Genomic DNA, 21,007 nt, shown 5'->3' with positions numbered 1-21,007 from the left:
TTAAGAGCACAAGTATTAAAAATAAAGGTTGAAAATTTTAATGAAAGCCCAAGAGCCTAATTAGTCTCACTAGGAGTCCTAATCCTGATGCTAACTAATTAGACTCCTTACCTACATATAAAACTATCTTGAGTGGTCTTATGAAATAATGCATTGACTATGTAGTCAGTAGAAACAATTTAACCATTTAAGAGAATTTACTAAAAACTATCAGAAACAACATGAATAAAAGCAGTATAAACTCCAACTAAAAAATTGATTTTTATCGGATTAAATTATGAAAATTCACTAACAAGATATGAATCAAAATGCTGCATTAATTAATGGAAATTCACATGAATATAAGTTCAGAGGCAATAAAATTAACTTCAATTACATAAGAGATGAATAACCCAGAAAAAAAAAAACCATATTAAGCAATTATGGTGACTAAAATCGAAATTATACTAATACCCAGATGAAACGATTGCAAGAAAAATTCAAAATCAAAACTTTGAACCAAAAACTGAGATAAGTCTACAGATCAGTGCTCGAAGATACGATAAATTGTCAACAGCAGCAACTAAATTACTTAAGATGTTCTTAGTCTGTTCAGCGTATCAAATCATCCTGGCAATCATAGCACAATTATAACAAGACAAACTAAAGCAGGACAGTTGAAGGACAACCTTGGAAGTCCATTATCAAACACAAAGACAGGAGGCCTCCTGTTGACTCACTGAAGAAACATTATTACTAGTTTCCTAGCCTGATGACACATTAAGACAAGGTCTAAGCTTACCTACTATGTCATCACATACATTATATCTCATCTTAAAATTAAACTATCACAAGGATTACAAGTAGAAAGTAGCTTGGACTACATTATCTGAACTTGGATTTGCCCATCTTCTGCATTTAGAATCTGCAGCGACAGTGTTCCCTGAACATCAAAGTTACTGACACCACCATCAGGGCAGGTATGCTCACTCCAATCACATTCTGGAAGTTCAGGCATCTGAGGATTTGTAGGCACTGCAGCTCTGGGAATATTGTAAGCAACTTCCCGAGAACTGCTTCCAGTTGGTAGAGGCTGCATTAAACATTTCATTAAAATAACATAGATAAAGTTCTTGTTTGTAAATTCATTAGGAAGCCACAAAAAATATTTTTGGAGCAATATTTTATAACCAATTGGTCCATAACTCTGTGCATCAAACTCTTAGCACCTCGCAAAGATTTGATTTTATAAGATCTAATAAATGTTCATTAATGTGAGATACATGAGCTAGACAAAAGTTGTTGCCAACGTGACATCTGATGCCTAGAAATTGACTAGATGCAACTACAAGAGGGAGTTCAAAAGGCACTGCCTTAAAGATCAGAAATATACCATGAAGTTCTCTTTCTCTGTCTGGCTTGCCAGCATACTTAACCGTAATAGGCATTTGTTCCTAAAAAAGGTAAAGACAACAAAAACTTTAACCAATAACTCAGTTGATGCGACCACAGACAACAAGAGTATTCATATCCTCCATGTAAAGAGCACTAAAGCTTTAACTCACCCCAGGAAAAAAATGTTGATTGTTTAGAGCTGCAATGGCCTTGTCGGCTTCAATAGTTGTTGCAAATTTCACAAAACAGCTTCCTGTAAGAGAAAACTACATCTATTTCATTTCTGCAGTAACTATATGCAACATCAATACAAAGGGCAGCTACAAGGCATATCCTAGACTAATGAAATTCAGACTGATGAAAAATCAAAACACTAGAGACGATAGTGTTTCTATTAGTATATAAAACTGCAATGCCAACAATGTCCTTGACTTTGACTTCTCTATAATAGAATTTTCAGGTTACCAACGATCAGATGTTGCATCAAGGAAGAGATTAAATGAACCATAACAACGACAATTTGAAAAACAAATATAGCTCTAGTCAACTTGTCAATCATAGCATCCATAGCTGTAAGCTTTGGTTCAGGTATGCCCCTACTCATACCCAACTTGGTTTCATTGCCTGATAAAAATAAGAATAATTCACTATGTAAACTCGTTGAGATAACATTAAGATACACGTATATTATGATATTCTAACAATACAGCATCAATCCTCTGGAAACTTCCATAACTAAAATTGATCAGATTGCAGAGAAGGTACAAAATTTGTAGGCACTGAAGCCATCAACCACATGACAGCCTTTAAAGAGAGACATATATATATATATAGATAGATAGACAGATAGATAGAGAAAGAGAGAGAAGAAGAAGAAGAAGAAGAAGAAGAAGAAGCATGACTCACTTAAATTTGTGCTATTCCCATCAATCAGAAATACAAGTTTTATCAATTATTATTTCTTAAGATACAGTAGCAAGTTTGGGAGGTACTAAGATATTTCCCTTGGCATATTGATGTTGATAATTAATATGAAAGTTGTTGACTTCACCAGCAGATGTCATGATTAAAGTACAAATTTTCATACTTTATTCATAATTTTTTTCATATACTGCATAAGGTCACTTACCATTTATGAGAACTTCCCTCTTCTTATTGCTTCAAAACAAAACAAATATGTGCATGCATGAACAGAGAGGTATGCATTAAAATATGGCCTTGACAACTAGAATAAACAAACTTGCCTGTATAAACAGCTACTCCACATGCCCATTCGGTATTCCGCAAGTAACATGACTGAAGAATTGTGTTTTTAATGGTTAATGGGCACAGATTGTTATCAATAAAAGGAGGAAACAACCGTAAATTTGCATCAAATCTTCTAATGTCCTTGTCAGGAACAGGGCACTCAATCACACCCTGCAGAGAGAGAGAAATGCATCATCACTTATTAAAGTGAAATAAAACCCAATAGAAATCTTCATGGAAAGCTTACCTTGATTTTGTGCAAGACTTCTAGATCAATCCCCATGCAAGCTGAGGGAATAAACCTGGTCTTTAGATCAGTTTCACCATCTAGAGCAGAAGTCTGGAGGAAGTTACATTATCAAGTTCTTGACATGTTTAAGCAATTGTAAAGGTCAAAAGGAAAATAGTTACAGGATTACAGAAAAAGAAACACTGCCATTGCAATAATTCTACGATTTAAGCATGTGACCATGCTCAGCTACTTATGCCAAGTTAGCAACAAGGATACTAACGGTGTATAGAATCCTGTTACATGCCAAAGTTAGTACACCAGATTACATATTTTATCCTTAGTCTAATTAATAAAATAAAATTAAATATAATAAAATATTTGTTGTGATTTAAAAAATAAAAAATAAAATAGACTATCCAAACTGTAATTGAAAAAAAAACTTAGCCTGTTTAACTCACAGCCTGTTTTTCTGAATACTCTTTCACACTCCCTCCATGTTCGCAAAGTTGATTATCCAAGATCCTAAAATTTCAGACAAGAGAAGCTAGTTATGAAATAGGCGGGTGCTGCTTTAAAGTACATCAAAAAATTAAAATTCTTCTCCCCACTCCCTCCACACACACACACACCAAAAAAAATCCTAAAGAAATGAATATGATTACTCTATTGGGAACCTGCTTTCACTGGTTGTAGCGGAAGAGCTTTTAAAAGGTGGTTCTGATGCCAACTTCCCAGCATGATCATAGGAACCAGACCTGCTTAAATCCACACCAACACTTGAATGCAAAGACTGTGCTTGATCCTGCAAAAGCAATCCATAGCATTTGTATAAAAGAGAAATATATATAGAGAAAAACATTCTCAACAAAACAATGTACAGGGAAAAACCAGCACTATATCAGGAATAAATTTTAAATTTTCATAATAAAAAAAGGATGCATAAATTTATGGAACACACCTCGAAAAGAAACTTTTTTATTCTTTATTTATTTTAATTTTTTTCCCTTTCTGGATAGAGAGGAAGGGGAGTGGGGTGGAGAAAGCATGGAGATTTATAGGCTGTTGCTTCAATAAACCCAATTTCCAAAAAAGAAATATAATTAAGAACAAAATTTTAGAAAGGTCTTGCAGTTCATTTTGCTTCAAAATATTCATATGGTTTACCAACCAACACTTTGACAATAATCCAGAGTGCAACAAACTTGTTTAGATAATTCAAAAGACTAAACAACAACGAACTTCAATAGCTAACATGTTGAGTAAAAAATTATGAGAAAGATTTCTGATGAAGGAGCTACCATAGCACAAGAACTTGATGAAGCTCGAGCCACATCATTACTTTTTCCTTTGTTCCAGTCAGCTGAAGTATAAATTCCAGAGGCAGAGGAATCTCCAAAGGTATCATTATTATGTGAATCCACCAATATGTCCTCATCATAACCACTGTCATCATCTATCTTACCACGATAGACAGAAGAGAATCTTGTCTCCTCATCAATATCTAAATTGCCACTGAGTTGAAAGCCTCTTTCCTGTGTTGCATTTAAAAAAATCCACATCCAAAACTAGAAAACTTCGAAGGTAAAAAAAAAAGTATTTATAGGTTCAAAATACCATCAACAAAGCCTCACCTCTGCTAAATGAAGATCACGAGTGTCCTCACCCTCAATTTCTCTTGCAATTCTTTGAGCTTCCTTTTCCAACTCTCGAGTCTTAGGACCTCTCTCAAGCTTTGTGGTGTAAGGTTCCTCATCAAATTTGCTTTTAACTCCAAACAATGCTTCATTTACTGTAAACTGGTCCCATCCCCTAAAAGGAAAAGCGCACTAGTAATTACTTAGGAAAGCAAAAAAAAAAAAAAAAATCTAAAGAAGCATCAGTGCTCTAAAGGCTTATCACAAATTAGCTTTAAATTTAAAAGAAAATGAAAATTACCAATCGAACCACAAAGTTGTTCAAATGGCACCCTACTTGAAAGAAAAAATCATTTGCAACATTGAAATAGCAGTATATCACCAATAAATATGAGAAAAAATAGATGTTAGAACAACCTATTCCAATGGCCATACAAAATATTCTCTAATTCAGGGCATTGTGGATCATCTTCGTCAGGGACCCATGGCTTAAGTTCTCTCTCCAACTCAACATGGCGAGATTGCGATATGACAGAATCTATCATAAGTTCTGCTGTTTTTCACACTGAGCCTCATCTAAAAACCCCTCACTTGTAACAGAAACATCCTGTCAAAGTTGAATTACCACTGCATCAGCATACTCTATCCAATTATGTAATATCTAATGTAGCTACCTATTATGCTATTGCCCGTAAACATTTCTATTTCAATATTCAAAATAATTGTGAAGATTTTCTGAAGTAACATCTTGATAAGATCTCCACCCTTTATTCACTTTTGAAACCAAAAATTTTACCAAGCAAGGCATTAGTGTAATATAGTAGCAATAGTTTTGTTATTAGTTATAGTAATAACAAAACAATAACATAACTCAAACAAAAACCATAAGCAGTGGAACTTTTTAAAATATATGCAACAAATTGAAATCAGAAATAAGAACAGAACATAAATATTGCAAAACCTTTGCTATAACTTGCACAAGTTCTTTAGAAGGTATAATCAATGTCTTTGCGGGAGGCTTGCTAACTGACTCCGCGGGAGACTTTTGTCCTCGAGAGCTACCATCTTTTGTCAAGCAAGCCATCTTCAATATAATTCCTGAATGTAACAACCAGGTGAATGTGATAAAGCTCATCTAAAATACAGGATTAGAACTGTCAGCTGACTAAAGTAATACTAAACGCAAGAAAAAATGAAAAATACTCAATGAAGACTAAGATATTAAAGATTGGATCTTTAATAAATAAAAAAGGTTGAAACCTGTAAAACATAAGCTCTTCAACAAAAATAAAAAAGTGAAACCTACCAAAATCTTTTTCGTTTGCTGCATGAAATATTCCAGAATATATGGATCCATTTTGCACATGGGCATCCACATGCTGACCAACGAAACAAGTAGTTATATATACTAAGCGATCATGCGAAGGACTCCCATGGCCACCAGTTTTGCTCCCTGAATCAGCAGGTTTAGGGATTGTTGCAGAGAAAAGACTCTCTTTCTCTGACACATCAAATTCTGGAGCACTAAAACAAAAGGAAGCAATATTACTAATTGAGAAAGGTAGAATTTAAACAAACAATGTAAGGCGGATGGATATATTGGTACTTCTCAAAGGAAAAAATAGAAAAATATTACTAATTCATAATAATAGAACAATAGGACAGCAACAGAAGTTGAAATACATTTGAGGATCCCCATATCTTTGCAATTCTTCCCACAAGCTTCCTTGCAATGCTCTTGTAAACTTGCTCCAGTGCAGTGGTTTTAATGAAGATCTTCGAGGGGCAGCAGCAGCGGCCCCCATCCCTATAGGACGTGAAAGCCCACGCCCCCTCCCTATAGATAGGCCTCTCGCATCAGGAATTGCTCCTTTGGTACCAGCAGGAGGAGGTGGAGGAGGTGCACCACCTGGAGGTCTAGGTGGAGGTGGAGGCCCTGGAGCACGACCTGAAACACAGTTCACATTTGAGAGTTAATATGACCCTAGCAAAACAGAATGAACTGAAGTATAATTACTAGCTGTATTACCACCAGTTTGAAATATGCATATTTCAAGTAGAAACAGGCAACCAACACTTCAACAAGATTATTTGGGCATGGCACAACACAAGGAAACATAGATTATATTTGTAATGAATTGCACCTGGGAATATTGAACCACTAAACTACATCTAAAATCATGCTATATTTTCACTCATTGAATCTCGAATTTAAGTTCAAGTATGGCCATGTTTTCATATTCATAAAAGGCTGTAAAACAATGAAGATCGTGCTATAGGGAAAAAAAATTAACAGACGAGCACGGTTTGAACACAATACAAGTCTACAACAATATATACGGCTAACGGTCAGCAATGTACCAACTGCTACATAATCAAATGTTTACACAAACCGAATGTTTTCAACATTTAATCTCAAACCAAACCAAGTTTTACAGACATTGATATATCAGGCATTTGCCAAGTTAATAAAAATATGAGCCGCATCAACTTTTTCCAGTTGAAGATAAGCCCTAAACAAGTTAGACTCTGCACCAAATTTGCTTAAGCAGATTTAAAACTGTTCAGATGAGAAAACCAAGGTTGCTTGCACTGACACCATGAAAATTAGGCGCATTGCAAAATAACAGCTGAATTGAAGCTCAAAAATGGAGATACCAAACTGAAATCCATCTCTTGATTCTTCACAAAACCAGGAAAAATTTAAGCCAGTACCATCATATGAATCTCATAAAACCCAGAAAATCCTACGTCTCAATCAAAATGTGACAAGCCCATATCCCCAAGTCAAGGAAAAACCAATACAAACAAACCAAATCTTTGACACGGTCAAACTAAAACTCAACTCAATTTAGATTCGAAAAAAGAAAAGAAAAGAAAATAAACATCACTGGACAAAAGAGAAATACCTTAGCAGCAGTGAAAGCCTCCTCTGACTTTTTTAGAGTAAAATTCTTCTTCTCGTCGAGTGAGACAGCCATTTTAACACAGCAAAAATGACGAGACGATTGCGAAGTGCCGAAGCTTGGAGTCTACAAAGACTGTGATAGAGAAGGGAAGAAAAGGGAGGGAAATTGAATGTTAAGAACAAATATTGAAGCAATTGGAATGGTCATGAAAAACAATAATGGAAAATCACCTGCAGTAAAATTAGGTTAAGGGCATATAATAATCTGAGCAACAAATCATCTCGTGTACCAAAAAATCTAAACAAAAAAAAATGACAAAATCACTTTCTAAATCCAAGAAAGACTCACCTGAACTACTCCATGAAAGACATCACCCCTGAGAGCTTTATTTGTTGCAGATATGAGACAACTATGATACCCGGCGGTTCCTCAACGTCGCACTCTGAACCAATCCCCAAGGGTGTCGCATGCTCCATGACTAGAGCGTCAGAGCTTGGAGTCTGCCAAGACTACGACGGAGATGGACGGAGAAGGAGAAGGAAAGGAAAGGAAACGGAAGAAGGAAGAAGGCAGAGAGACGGGAAACAAGAAGAGAAAAAAAGAGAACCAAGAAAACATATGATATAATATTATAAGATTGAAAGGATACAGAATGAGAATGGGAAAAAAGAGACTAAAGGAGCCATTATATTAATTCAATTGGTGCCAAAAATTTCGTTCCCTCCGTGTTTTTTTTTTGTTTCAGCAAGTCTTATTAGTCTAGCATAACTCTTTTTTATTAGTATTATATTAATGTGTTATGGAAATGGGTATTTGGTGTAGTGGTTGTGACTAGGTTTCCACTAGGGGCTTGGAATTAGGTTCGTGCTTGTGGCTCATTTATTGGTAACCTGTGCTTGGACCAAAGGTAAGAAAACTGCACCCTGTGTAAATGTGACATGCATGACTATTCTTGAGGCATGTTGGTTGATTATTAAACATGACATGCATGGCTATTATTGGTGCATGTTGGATTGTTAAATATAATGCATGTGATGCACGAGAAACATGTGATTAGGACATGCTTTGTATACCGGGTATGATATCGTTAAGAGCTTGAGCCTCTGTGTTTATGCATGAGCCTAAATGTACTGGTACTTGTTAAGTAAGCATGCTGAATACCTTGTATATGGATATTGGACATGTGATATATGTTTGGTGGCATGACTTACTTGTGTATGGCACTGGCTTATTAGTCAGTTTCGACAATGGTGTTAGATCCATCTGTGAAGCTGTGATTTATTAGTCAAGTTCACAATGAGCTGAACACTGGTCGTGTTTTCCTGACCTAAGAGTCAGAAATGGCATAGCATTATGAACGTCGAGCCAGACAAAGATTAGATCTAATCAATATCAGCATTGAATGACTCATATGGGGTATTAATGCTGGACCGACCGGAAGGTCAATGAAAATTATAAGCGCTTGGCTAGTCTGAGACTAGTTATTCAGAGCCAGGGCATATGGCCCCGGTGACGGTTTGTCACATGGCTAGGGAACGCTGTTCCGCAGTTATGACTCTAGAGTCAGGAGGAAGGTTATGTTGGTGACTAGTCACCATGCACCTACCCTGTTAAAGATAGTGAGATGCTCACCTATTTGTTAAGCCCTGGTGATCCTATCGTCACATGGCTAAAGGGTGCTGTCCCCATATTTGTGACCTTTGCGATAGTCACCTACCTGTTTGGACTGTTGGTCCTGAATAATTAATTTGATCACTGTTGATATTATATCATGTTGTATTGTGTTTTCTTGCTGGGCTTCAGCTCACAGGTGCTATGTGGTGCAGGTAAAGGCAAAAGAAAGCTGGACCATCCTTGAGTTGGAGAGCTTAGGTGATGACGTGTACATATGCAGCTTCTCGTCCGCCACGGCCGAGGTTTAAAGAGGAACTAGGGTTAAACCTTGTTTTGCTGCATAGAATGGCCTGTTGTAAATATTTTCTTGTAGTAGACTCTGAAATTATAATTTTGGGATCCCAACATATATATATTAAACGTTCTAATGAAACGTTACATCTTAACCAAAATTTTTAATCCCTAAACCACTAATCACACTTAGTTACACGATTTTGGCCAAATGACTCGATTAGCGAGTTTAGCACTGTTTACAAGGCACACTGTAACGGTCCCTGGAGTTGGGGCGTTACAATCACCAAAACATCTTCAACTACCCTTAAAGAATAAACATTAGTGCGATCAGCAAATCGAATAATAACACTAGTTTCTTTTAATAACCCTTGATTTAAAGAAGCAAAAATAAAATAAGACATAACATTAATAGGTGCTCCTAAATCTATCATACAATGATGAAACCTGGTTTTACCAATGATGCATGGAATTGTAAACATCTCAAGATCCTGACACTTGAGTGGAAACTTTCTTTGAGGAATAGCAGAAACATTCTCCCCCACACTTATTTTTTTTTATCTCCTGTAAACTTTCTTTTGTTTGTGCATAACTCCTTTAGAAGCTTAGCATACTTTGGTACTTTCTTAATTGTCTTAAGGAGAGGAATATTGATTTTAAGGATCTCCTTAATATCCTCCTCATTGTTAGATTTTCCCGATGTGCTTGAAGGAGGAAGAGGGACATACAATCTGATAGTTGGTTTGTGTAGCATGTTCTGTGATGATGAACCAGCTGACGTGAAAGTTTCGATCTTCAGTTGAGAAGATGCTTCTGGGGTTAAATTGTTGACTTCTTGAGTTGGAATTTGGTCAAATTTTGTGTCTAGGTAAGGTGACATGCCAAGTTGTGTACCACTTTGGAGAGATAGGGTACTATCATTCTCTATTAAATTACTCTCCAGTTCTGTGTGTAATTCTCCAAAATTCTCAACCACAAGATTATTCAATAATGTAGCAATTTGTCCCATTGTACTCTCCAAATTTTGAAAAGATTTCAGATTACCCTGAAGATACTTGTGTCTGTATATTTGAAGCCACCAATGTTTTTAGCAAATCCAAAATTGATGGTTTGTGATCTTGTTGCATTCCTATGGGAGGTTGTTGAGGATGAGGCACGTAAGCCTGTTGTGACATCTGTTGAAGTTGGAGATTGCTGGCATTCAATGAATTGATGAGATCTCGAATTGATGGATCTGATTATTGTGGCACGAACTCATTATATTTTGATGGAGAGTAGTAATTCGACTCAACATATTGATTTATATCATAGAAAATATTATAATATTCCTCCCATTGTGAAATGTAATTGTTAGAATAAGGGTCATATCTATTCATTTGAGGATCATAACAGTGTTGATAGTACATTTCTATGTCTCATACCAAGTTCAATGCAAGCCCTAAAAATATCAAGCACAACTAATAGACCAAGTTAGTAAAAATAACAAATTGAATAAAATATTCCTCGACAACAACACCAAAAATTTGATGGGTGTCGCATGCCATATCGAATTTAAATATATTTTATCAATCACTTATACCAGCTACTTCAGTATAGCGGTAAATAAAGGTTGAACCAACGAGGACTATGATCAAATTATTATTCAAAATAGGAACTAAACAGAAATTAGATAGGGGTTTTAATTTTAAAAACTAAAAACATAAAATAAAATAATGATCAAAGATTATATAACTAAGGATAAAACGATATTAAGGAAATAGTCAATAATTACTCTCCACCTTCGACAATCAATCTATCAACAATGGAAAATAATATTTCCTAATCCCAATTAAACTATTAACCCTGTAGATAACACTTAAGCAATCAATTATCCCAGCATATCAATCATCATAATTAAGTTATTTTTTGCATTTTGGCTTTAAATATAAGTATAATGATGACCCTTTTTTTGTGTTTGAAAAATTTGGTAAAAATAAAATAAACCTTTCATAAAATGTTAGGTTTTATTTGGGCCCAATTGAACATGTAAAGTTTAAATTCCTCTCTTGTGGGTGGTTCCAATTGTGAAGGCCTATTTGCTTTGCATTACTAGATTGAGCTTAATCAATTGAATAACAGTTAATAAAATGAAGGTTCAAATTCCTGTCTTTTTGGGCTTTGTGTGGAAGTTAAAGAGCCTTAGTAATGGGTCTGACATACTGAACCCAGCTCTCCACCATGCAAGCTCGAATTGTTAAGACCCATTTACCTAAGTTGGAGTTAATTGTATTAGGTTATTCTTTTTAGTTGGACCTAATAATTGATTAGAAATAGATTAATTATATTTTTTGAATTAATTTTCAATGGAAATTTTAGAATTAATGGAAAAATTATAAATTATGGTTTATTAATTATTTTATTAATTTAGCAAACCTAAGTTGGTTTATTGATTATTTTAATAATTTAGCAAACCTAACTTGGTATTTTTTCAAAAATAATAAAATACTAAAATATTTAATAATGAGTTTTAAAATTTTGAATTTGATCTCCACCGTTGATTTAACAATGTTAGAGTTCAGTGGGGCCTCATGGCGCTTGATTTCGTCGCCCTATGGAAGGTGTTCACTGGACTTCTTAACATTGTTAAATTTCTTAGGATAGATGGTTATAGATGAACTTTCTATAGACTCATCCCTACAGTGACTATAGGAGTTAAGTATATAATAATCGAAACCGTGGGTCAAACTCATAAAGTAAGAAATATTTGTGACTCTCGCCTACTGGGACACATGAGTTTTCGTTACTTTGATTGGATGGAATAGGTAGTTAATAAAAGTCTGACATTTTATTAATTGAGATGTTTCTCTATTTAACTAAGTGAATATTTGTGACTCTCGCCTACCAAGACACATGGGTTCATGGCTAGTTAAAGTACCTAAGAAATTAAAGATAAGTGTTTTAGTATTTTGCTTATCTCAAAACATTTTGTATGTTATGCTATTTCTAAAAAGTTAATGAATAAATGTTTGTCAAGCAATGCGTTGATTTCTACTTAGTTGATAATCGTAGCTCTAGGCTTCCCACCTCATACTCTCTCTAATCTCTAAAAGGTTACTCTATGGAGAGATACTCATGAAATGTTTGTCCAACACCAACATGGTGTTGATTATGGACAACGTCGAGTTCGTGATAATCAAAGATATTCCTATTTTTCCTATGCAACAAACACCAAATCCTTCAAAGAGGATTGATGATGGTGGTTCGAGCAAAGGAAATAATACTAATGCTACTAAACAAGCTCAAGGAGAAGATGATTTAAGCTTCTTCTTTGAAGAGCAAGAGAGGAAGAGATTCATACAAAAAGAGCAGAAAGTACACTTAAAAGGCACCAAATGTTGCAAAGCATCTTGAAGCAGGGCCTGATTATAAGTGCACAATAAAGGTGAGTGTTTCCAACTGCAAGGAGACTGGGAATTGGAACAAGATTTCCCATCACTCAAGGCATATGGAACCCAAGATAATTAAATTTGTCTTGGATGCATGTGATTTTAGAGGATGATACTTCAGTTTTGGATCGCTAAATCAAAATCTACTAAACATGCATGTACCTTTTTACACATTTTTTAGCATTAGGAAAGCCATGAAGGATAAAAAGCCACAACTTGGAATCCATCAAGGGTTGTTCGTATCAAACAAGGGTAAATGATAAGCTTGAATGAATTTTAGAAATAAATATATTGTTTTAAGACAATGTTTATTTTATTCTTATTTTCAATGGACATTTTAATTTCAGCTTTTCTTATTACATCAACAACAATTTGTTGTTACTTTCACAAGTAATAAAATCCTATTTCTTTAAATGGAGGTGAATTGTGGGGTGGATGTATGAAAAACGGGCTATACCTATTGCAACTAAATAAACCCAGTGTTCTAAATAATGAATTGTTTAAGATAGCTAATTCTAGGACTGTTAAACGAAAAAAGGTCAATAACGTTAGAAATGATGCACCTTTGGCATTTTTGCTTTGGTCATATTTGCTATGATAGGATTCAAAGAATAACAAAGGCTGGGCCATTGAGGGAACTCACCTAGGGCGACCTACCTGTTTGTGAATCTAGTCTCAAGGGCAGAATGACAAAGTGTCCATTCTCTGTGATAGGAGAAATGACCAAAGAACCACCAGGGCTAGTATGCTCAAATGTCTGGGGACATATGAATGCTCAAGAGAGGGGTGGTTATGAGTATTTCATCACCTTCATCGACGATTGCTTTAGAGACTCATGTAAGTACCTAAAGCATAGGAATTTTGCGAATTTGTTAAGAAGTTCAAAGAATTCATTGATATGGCTTTAAAACCATATTAGGTAAAATGTTAAAGATCTTGCAATTTGATTGGGGTGGAGGATATTTGGATAATCAAAATCAAGATCAATTAATTGAACTTGGAGAATTGTCTAAAGCAACTGTCCCAAGGACTTCGCAACAAAACAATGTTGCTGAGTGGTGTGAATTGCACGTTTATGAAAATGTGTGTTCTATGATAAGCTATTCAACTCTACCAACTTCTTACCCATATTTTTTCTGGAGACATACTACCTAGACCGCATGTGACATTTTGTAAATGTTGTGCCGTCTCAAAAGTTGTCTCCAAGACACCACTAGAATTATGAAATGACCGTGAACCTAGTTTACATCATTATGGAATTTGGGGTGTCCTGTTTATGTCTTGAGGAAAAAGGGAGGAAAGCTAGAACAAAAAATTGGGGTTTGCTTGTTTGATGGCTATTCTAAAGGTACTCAAGGTGGTCTGTTTTATAGTCCAGCAGACAAGAAAGTGTTTGGCTCTACAAATGCTAATTTTCTCGATAACGAATACATAATGAATTTAAAGTCTCGTAGCAAAATAATATTCAATGGAAAAATGATAAACTATTTTTCCATCCTCACCGACACAAGTCGATGAAAACAAGGTAGATTTAGAAACCACTAATACAAGTCAGAAAGTTACGATGCCTCGTCATAGTGGGAGGGTTTCTCAGAACCTGGTACCTATGATATGGATAGTAAAACCCACAAGTTGGATGGGGACGCAAGTAACAACGATTCATTGGCCTTTAAATAGGCAATGGGTAAGTCTGAAAGGGATCTTTTCACTCGAAGCCAAGAACCAGGAAATAGAGTCTAAGTACTCTTCATTTGTTTGAGATCTTGTAGATGTGCCATTGGACTTTAGGCCCATGGGGTGCAAGTGGATCTATAAGAAGAAGAGAGGAGTTGATGGAAATGTCGAGACAATAAAGGCTCGACTCGGGGCAGAGAGAGAAAGTTGACTTAGAGAAAAAACTTTTCTCTGGTAGCCATGTTAAAATTCATTTAGTATACTCATATCCATAGCCACAACTCTTGATTAAGAGATAATGCAAATGGACATCAAATAAGCATGTTTAATGGTTATCTTGATGAGACCATTTACATGGATTAATCAAAAGGATTTAAAGTAGTTGGACAAGAAAGTTAGCAAGCTGAGTAGGTCAATCTATGGACTTAAACAAGCTTCGCGCTCTTGGAACTTAAGGTGAAATGGAAACATTATGACCTATGGTTTTGAACAAAATGTAGTTGACCCTTGTGTTTGAAAACTTAGGGAAAAATACATTGTGGTGTTCTTAATCCTTTATGTAGATGATATCTCATTCATCGGAAACAATGTCAAGAAATTATCAAACATAAAGAACTGGCTGGAAACAAAATTCTAGATTTCATTTTAGCAAGTCGTGTTCTTGGTATCCAGAACACCAGGGATAGAAATAACTGAATTTTGGCTCTAACTCAAGCGACCTACTTAGGTGAGGAGCTTGGTTGTTACTCTTTAACAAATTCCAAGAAATGATGTTTAGCGTCTTGACATGGAATTTATTTTTCTAAGCAGCAGTCTCCATAGACTCCTCAAGAGAAATAAAAGATGTAATGAATTCCTTATGCATTTGCAATTAGAAGTCTAATGCATACTATGTTGTGTGTTGTGAATGGATATTTGCTATGCATTGGGAGTGGTGAGCAAGTGCCAGTAAAACCTTGGAAATGAATAATAGATGGAGGTCGATACCTTTGATGGACTAGAGACTATATGTTAATCTTTTCAGGTGGATCTTTGAACCTGTTAGGCTACCTAGATTCAGATTCTAGACTGATGTTGATGACAAGAAGTCTACTTCTGAAAAAGATGTTTACTCTTGGGGGTGAAGCTATGATTTGGAGAAGCGATAGGTTGTCTACCACCTCAGTAGCTATGATTTGGAGAAGCGTTAGGCTATCTACCATTTCAGAATCCACCTTGGAGGCTGAGTACATAGTGGCGTCTATGGCGGCTAAGGAAATAGTCTGGCTAAGGAAGTTCTATACGAATCTCGGTGTTATTCCAGAAATGGATAAACCACTCATTTTTTCTAGTGACAGTAATGAGGCAATAGCGAATTCGTAAGAACCTCGAAGTTACAAAAGAGCAAAGCATATAGAGAGAAAGTACCACATTATCGAGGATGTGTGGCGAAAGCTTGAAATGAAGGTGATGAAGATAGCATTGGAAGGCAATCTTTCATATCCCTTTACAATGATATAAGCTGAGAGCATAATTGTGAAGCATGTAGAATGCATGGTTTTGAGAAACATGTCCCAATTTTTTTTAAAGGGCAAGTGGGAGTTTGTTGGGTTTTATGCCCTTATAAAACCACGTTGGACATGTAATGCGATTTTATGTTGTTGATAAAAGTAGTAGAAATCATTTAGTTTGAACAACCATGTTGCTTGCTTGTTTTATTACATGATTATTGAAATAATACAAACATTTATAAAATCCTGAACATATGGATAGTTATGATTTTAGTGACTAGGTCACAGTGGATTATAATTGTAATTATATGTTCAAAAGAACGAGTCCTAAGATTAGATAAGTGCATTGGATTTTCACTGAATAGGAAATCTACGACATGATCTATTTACACATTTGGGGTGTTATGTCTTGTCCAAGACATCGACCAAGTAGATAAGATCAGATGTATTTAGTTACATTGGACCAGGACCGGTATTGATTATTGATTGATAAATAAGTATCAATTTTATCGAATCTAATCAATGTCACAAAGTTGACCATATGTTAAGTCGATCATAATTTTGAGTGATAATATTCTGCTAATTATATTATTTAAATCTTTTGATTTGTTCGTTACTAGCTTACCCTATGGTCTAGCCCACACTTACATCTTGGAGATTTAGTAGTGTAATTGAGTGGGAGTATTATTTATAGATATGAAATCGATAACTTCTGTATGAGAAGTGAAAATATGATTTCCTTAATTGCTTTGTTCAAAAGGTTAAATGATTGAGATCTCATTTTAGTGATTAAGTTCACAAAAATATAATTTATAAGGAACTTAGTAGGAGTTAAGGATAAAATACTGATGAAGGGTAAAACGGTAATTTGCATCCATCTTGTTAGTAAGTCATCGATAGAGGATTGACTGACTGTAATGGTTATAACAATGTATAACGTATTTATGGTTTGGAAAATACGTTCTATGAATTCAAGAGTTCAATTCCACAAATGCGACCTTCCTTGAACATGATTATATGAATAACTATAAACCTCGAAGCAAGGTAGTACTGGAGGAACTCACGGCTGATATGTAACGCCCTGGATAACCATGGCCGTCACACTGTGTGTTTTAAATAGTGCACGACTTGCTAATCAAGTCATTTAAATGAAAATGTGATCCTAGAATCATAAATAAGTTAGGGTTAAAATATTTTGGCCATAAACAGACAATTTCTCATTAAAAAAAATGTATGGTACATGGAATCCCAAAACAGGGCTTAAAGGACATATTTACAAAATCTCCAAAATTTATAAATAATCAAGGCCACTCTAATGGAAAAATATACATTTTAGGTTTCTGTCCCTGTACAATCCCTCGATCGTGGCAGCCGAGCAGCTGACAATGTACACCTCGCCCCCAGAGCTCTCCAACTCATGGTTGAACAATCTTACCCTTGCCATTACCTGCACCACGTAGCATCCGTGTAACGACCCAAATTCGCTAATAAGGCTTAAGGGCCTTGATTAGCGTGCCAGGAGGGCACGATGGGAATTATGTGTGATTTTATGAGTTAAATGCATAGTTATGATTTAAAGCATGTTATTTGACTATTTATTTATCTGAGACGCATGTATATGTGTATTAGTATGCATGTAGGCCCTGATTGTGTTTGAAGGGCATAATTGTAATTTTAGCCCGCCGAGGGCATATTTGTGATAATTGTATTCCGTGATTTGTACCACGTGAGTGTGGTGTTATTTTGTGATGCACGTGCCGAGACGGTCCTAGAGAGCAATTTAACTTAAGAGTCACAACGGGATTTCTATATCCGGCTCGGGAGGAGCCTAGGGGTACCTCGGGAATTTTATGGTTAAGTTGAGATTTAGCGGGTAATGGTTATTGGAGATTTAGTAACCTGGGTAACCATTAGTTACTGCTAAGAGTAACAAGTTCTAGGTAGAAAATGGTAGAAATGAAATAGAAGTAAAAAGGAATTAAGTGCCCTTGAGGTTTAGTTGGGAAAGGATAGGCAAGGAGGGGTAAAATGGTCATTTGGCTGGGAAATTAATTTATGGCAACTGGGTTATAGGGGGTACACGGTTTGGGGATTGGCATTGATTGGTTTTGATAAAAACTAAAGAGAAGAAAAACCAAAGAGAAGGAAAGTTAGGGCAATGAGAAGAAGAAGAAGAAGAAGAAGAAGAAGAAGAAGAGAAGTGAAGGAGCTGAAATTTGGAGACTTAGGAGATGAATCAAGGGAGCTTGGGATGGAATTCTCTACTTGAGGTAAGGAATTTATACACATTTAAGGCTTGATTATGTTATGGGTTAAGAGATTTGAGCATGGTTTAAGTTTGAACTTTGAGTTTTTAATTTTCTGAAATTAAAATCAAGGATGTGGATTTTGGGGATTTGATTGTGTGTTTGATTGCTTTGATGATGTTTATGGGTTGCTAGATGGGTCATATGAAGCTTGGATTTGATTTTGGGGTTTGGGTATTGGTTTGGTATGAATTGGGAAGGTTTTAGCTCGGAGAAAACGCAGGAGAAAACCCAGAATTCTGGGTCTGCGAAGGCGTGCTGCGACACAGGTTTTTCGTGCCGCGGCGAGGGAGCCTCTGACTGATGGGTGCCGCGGCACAAGGCTAAATTCAGGGCATCATTTTTAGGCAATTTTAGGCCTTTGCTCCGGGGGTTCGGGGGATGTCTCCGGGGTGTTGTTTTAAGGTTTTAGAGGTCCCGAGAGTGCGGGATTGGTCCCGGGAAGTGGTTTTGGGTTTATTAGTATTGAGGGATGTTTCTTGTGTGTTGTGACTAGGTTGTTGGTGAGGCTCGTGCTTGAGGACCGTGCTCGCGGCTTTAGTGCATCAGGAGGCTCGGAATTCAGGTAAGAAAACTATAACACCCGTAGGATAGGGCATGGGCCCGTAGTATGATTGCGGGGCGTGGCCCTATATTGCATCACATGTTAGGGTGCAGACTTAAATGAATTAATATTTGATTGCATGTTGTTGTGTTATATTATATGTGTGATTATGATGAAATGAACGGCAAGGGCCGAGTACGGCGTAGGCTGGGGCGGCCGTGGGCCGAAAGTAACACCTAGCACATGGGATGCTATAGTCAGGGCGGGGCCCGGTGGATACATGTGTTATGCTATAGTCAGGGCGGGGCCCGGTGGATACATGTGTTATGCTATATTCAGGGTGGGACCCAAGGGATACATGAGTTATCCTCACGGTGAGAACCGATACCCCAGGGCTTTGGTAAGGTCTCTGGGGCGGCATGGCCGTGTTTGCTTAGTCTAATGGTTGACTTGTTTATTTGAGGATTATCTGTTATGATAAACTGTATACATTGAATATGTTATGTTCTGCATGAGTTTTCTTGCTGGGCTTCGGCTCACGAGTGCTCTGTGTTGCAGGTAGGGCAATGACTGAGTCAACCAACCATGAGTACGGAGAGCGTGAAGCGACGCGTACATGTTTGGCCTGCCCGACTGCTTTGGTTGGGGGTTTATTTGAAAATGGCTGTAATAATCTATGATTTTTATGATTTATCAACTGTGAACTCATTTTTAAGATGTAAACAGTTTTCAAACCTTATTTTGGGATCCCAATGTTTAATATTAGGAGTTTTATTGAAACAACGCATTTTTCTAAGATTACAGCCTTAACTTTTAATTAGTCACACTTTCGTTTCAAAACCTCGGTTAGCGAGATCTTTGCACACTGTTTTGTCTTAAAACTCACTAAGTAACGGCTCTAAGGAAGTAGGGCGTTACAATCCGTGAGTCGAGGCCCGGCAAGAAAACTATATCCTATATCATAAACAATCCAGAAAATGAAATAATTCATAAGATATTAACCAAATATTTATCAGGCCATAACAGGCACAAATCAATGACGACAAGAAAAGATTCATCAATCTATCATCCATGTATTCAACAAACCATCAACATCAGATTAATAACAGTAATCACGTTCATAATCAATAGTTTAACATAATCGTCATACAATACTCAGGGTCGATGCTCTTAGGCCATACCCTCTATTTAACCCACTATCTCTAGCTCACTTAGGCCGAGCCCAGTGTTTAACCCACTGACTCCGGCTCGCTTAAGCCGAGCTTAGTGACTATTAAGCTGTCCTCAGCTACCAATGGACGAGCCGTGTCCTATGCACAAAAATCAATTCTGGCACTCTTAGGCCATATATTTCATGATCACTTGGCATATCATAATCATACAACAATTGTATTCAAATGTAGGGAGCCCTTAGTCCCATCACAGCCACACAAAAGGGTGTAGTTTTCTTACCTTTACTTTCCGAGCGAAGAAGGTGAAATGGTTTTGAGCACTATCCCTAGCTTCGAGCCTTGGCGATAAACCTAGTCACAAACCATAAATAGAACCCTCTTTATAATTCGATTCCGTAAACCAACTTCGGGGCCAATCCCAAGCTCTTGGGACCTCTAATTCCACCAAATGAAGTGGTGAAACCGTCCCCCCGAGCCCCCAAGAAAAACCCTAAAAAGTACCTAAAAACCAAGTTCTAGAGGCAGGGTAGTGCTACAGCACTACTAGAGGGCGCTACAGCGCTACCAGAGGGTGTTACTGCGCTACAGTCAGAAACCTAAGCCCCCCAGAAAAGCAGCCTAGCGCTGTAGTGCTCCCAACCTAGCGCTACAGCGCTAGCAGTAGAAATGGAAATTTCTGGGTTTCTCCCATCGACTTTCCCGAGCCAAAGCTCCAAAAACTCCCAATCATCAGTCAAACTCAAAATTAACTGCAGAAATAGACTATACTCATCAAAAGAAACAGAACTCAATCAAGTTTTTTCCCCAAAACTCCAACAAATCCCCAAAACCCAAATCCAAGCTCTCAAGCCCTAAACACTATAAAAACAGAGTAAGAACTCAGAAAATTCAGAGATATCAGTCAAAATTTTACCTCAGTTGTGACCATTTTCTCACAAACTTCAACCTCCAAATTCTAAGCTTAAGTCTCAACTAAACACTTCCTAGTTCTAGAGCTTCAATTCATCTACAAACCCTTCAAAATCCCAGAATAAGCATATGCTCCAAGCTGAAACTACTCAGCCTAACACAGAGAATTAACAATGGAAACCTTA

The 21,007-nt window shown here is 36.6% G+C and overlaps 1 pseudogene; it reads right to left on the bottom strand.

Annotated features, from left to right (window-relative positions):
• Nucleotides 1-515: 515 nt before the first annotated feature.
• On the bottom strand, nucleotides 516-8,057 carry LOC133798584 (polyadenylate-binding protein-interacting protein 3-like; annotated as a pseudogene).
• Nucleotides 8,058-21,007: the final 12,950 nt, after the last annotated feature.

Source organism: Humulus lupulus, chromosome 8 (genome assembly GCF_963169125.1).
Source record: "Humulus lupulus chromosome 8, drHumLupu1.1, whole genome shotgun sequence".
NCBI classification, from domain to species: Eukaryota; Viridiplantae; Streptophyta; class Magnoliopsida; order Rosales; family Cannabaceae; genus Humulus; species Humulus lupulus.
This window is presented reverse-complemented; position numbering and strand designations above follow the sequence as displayed.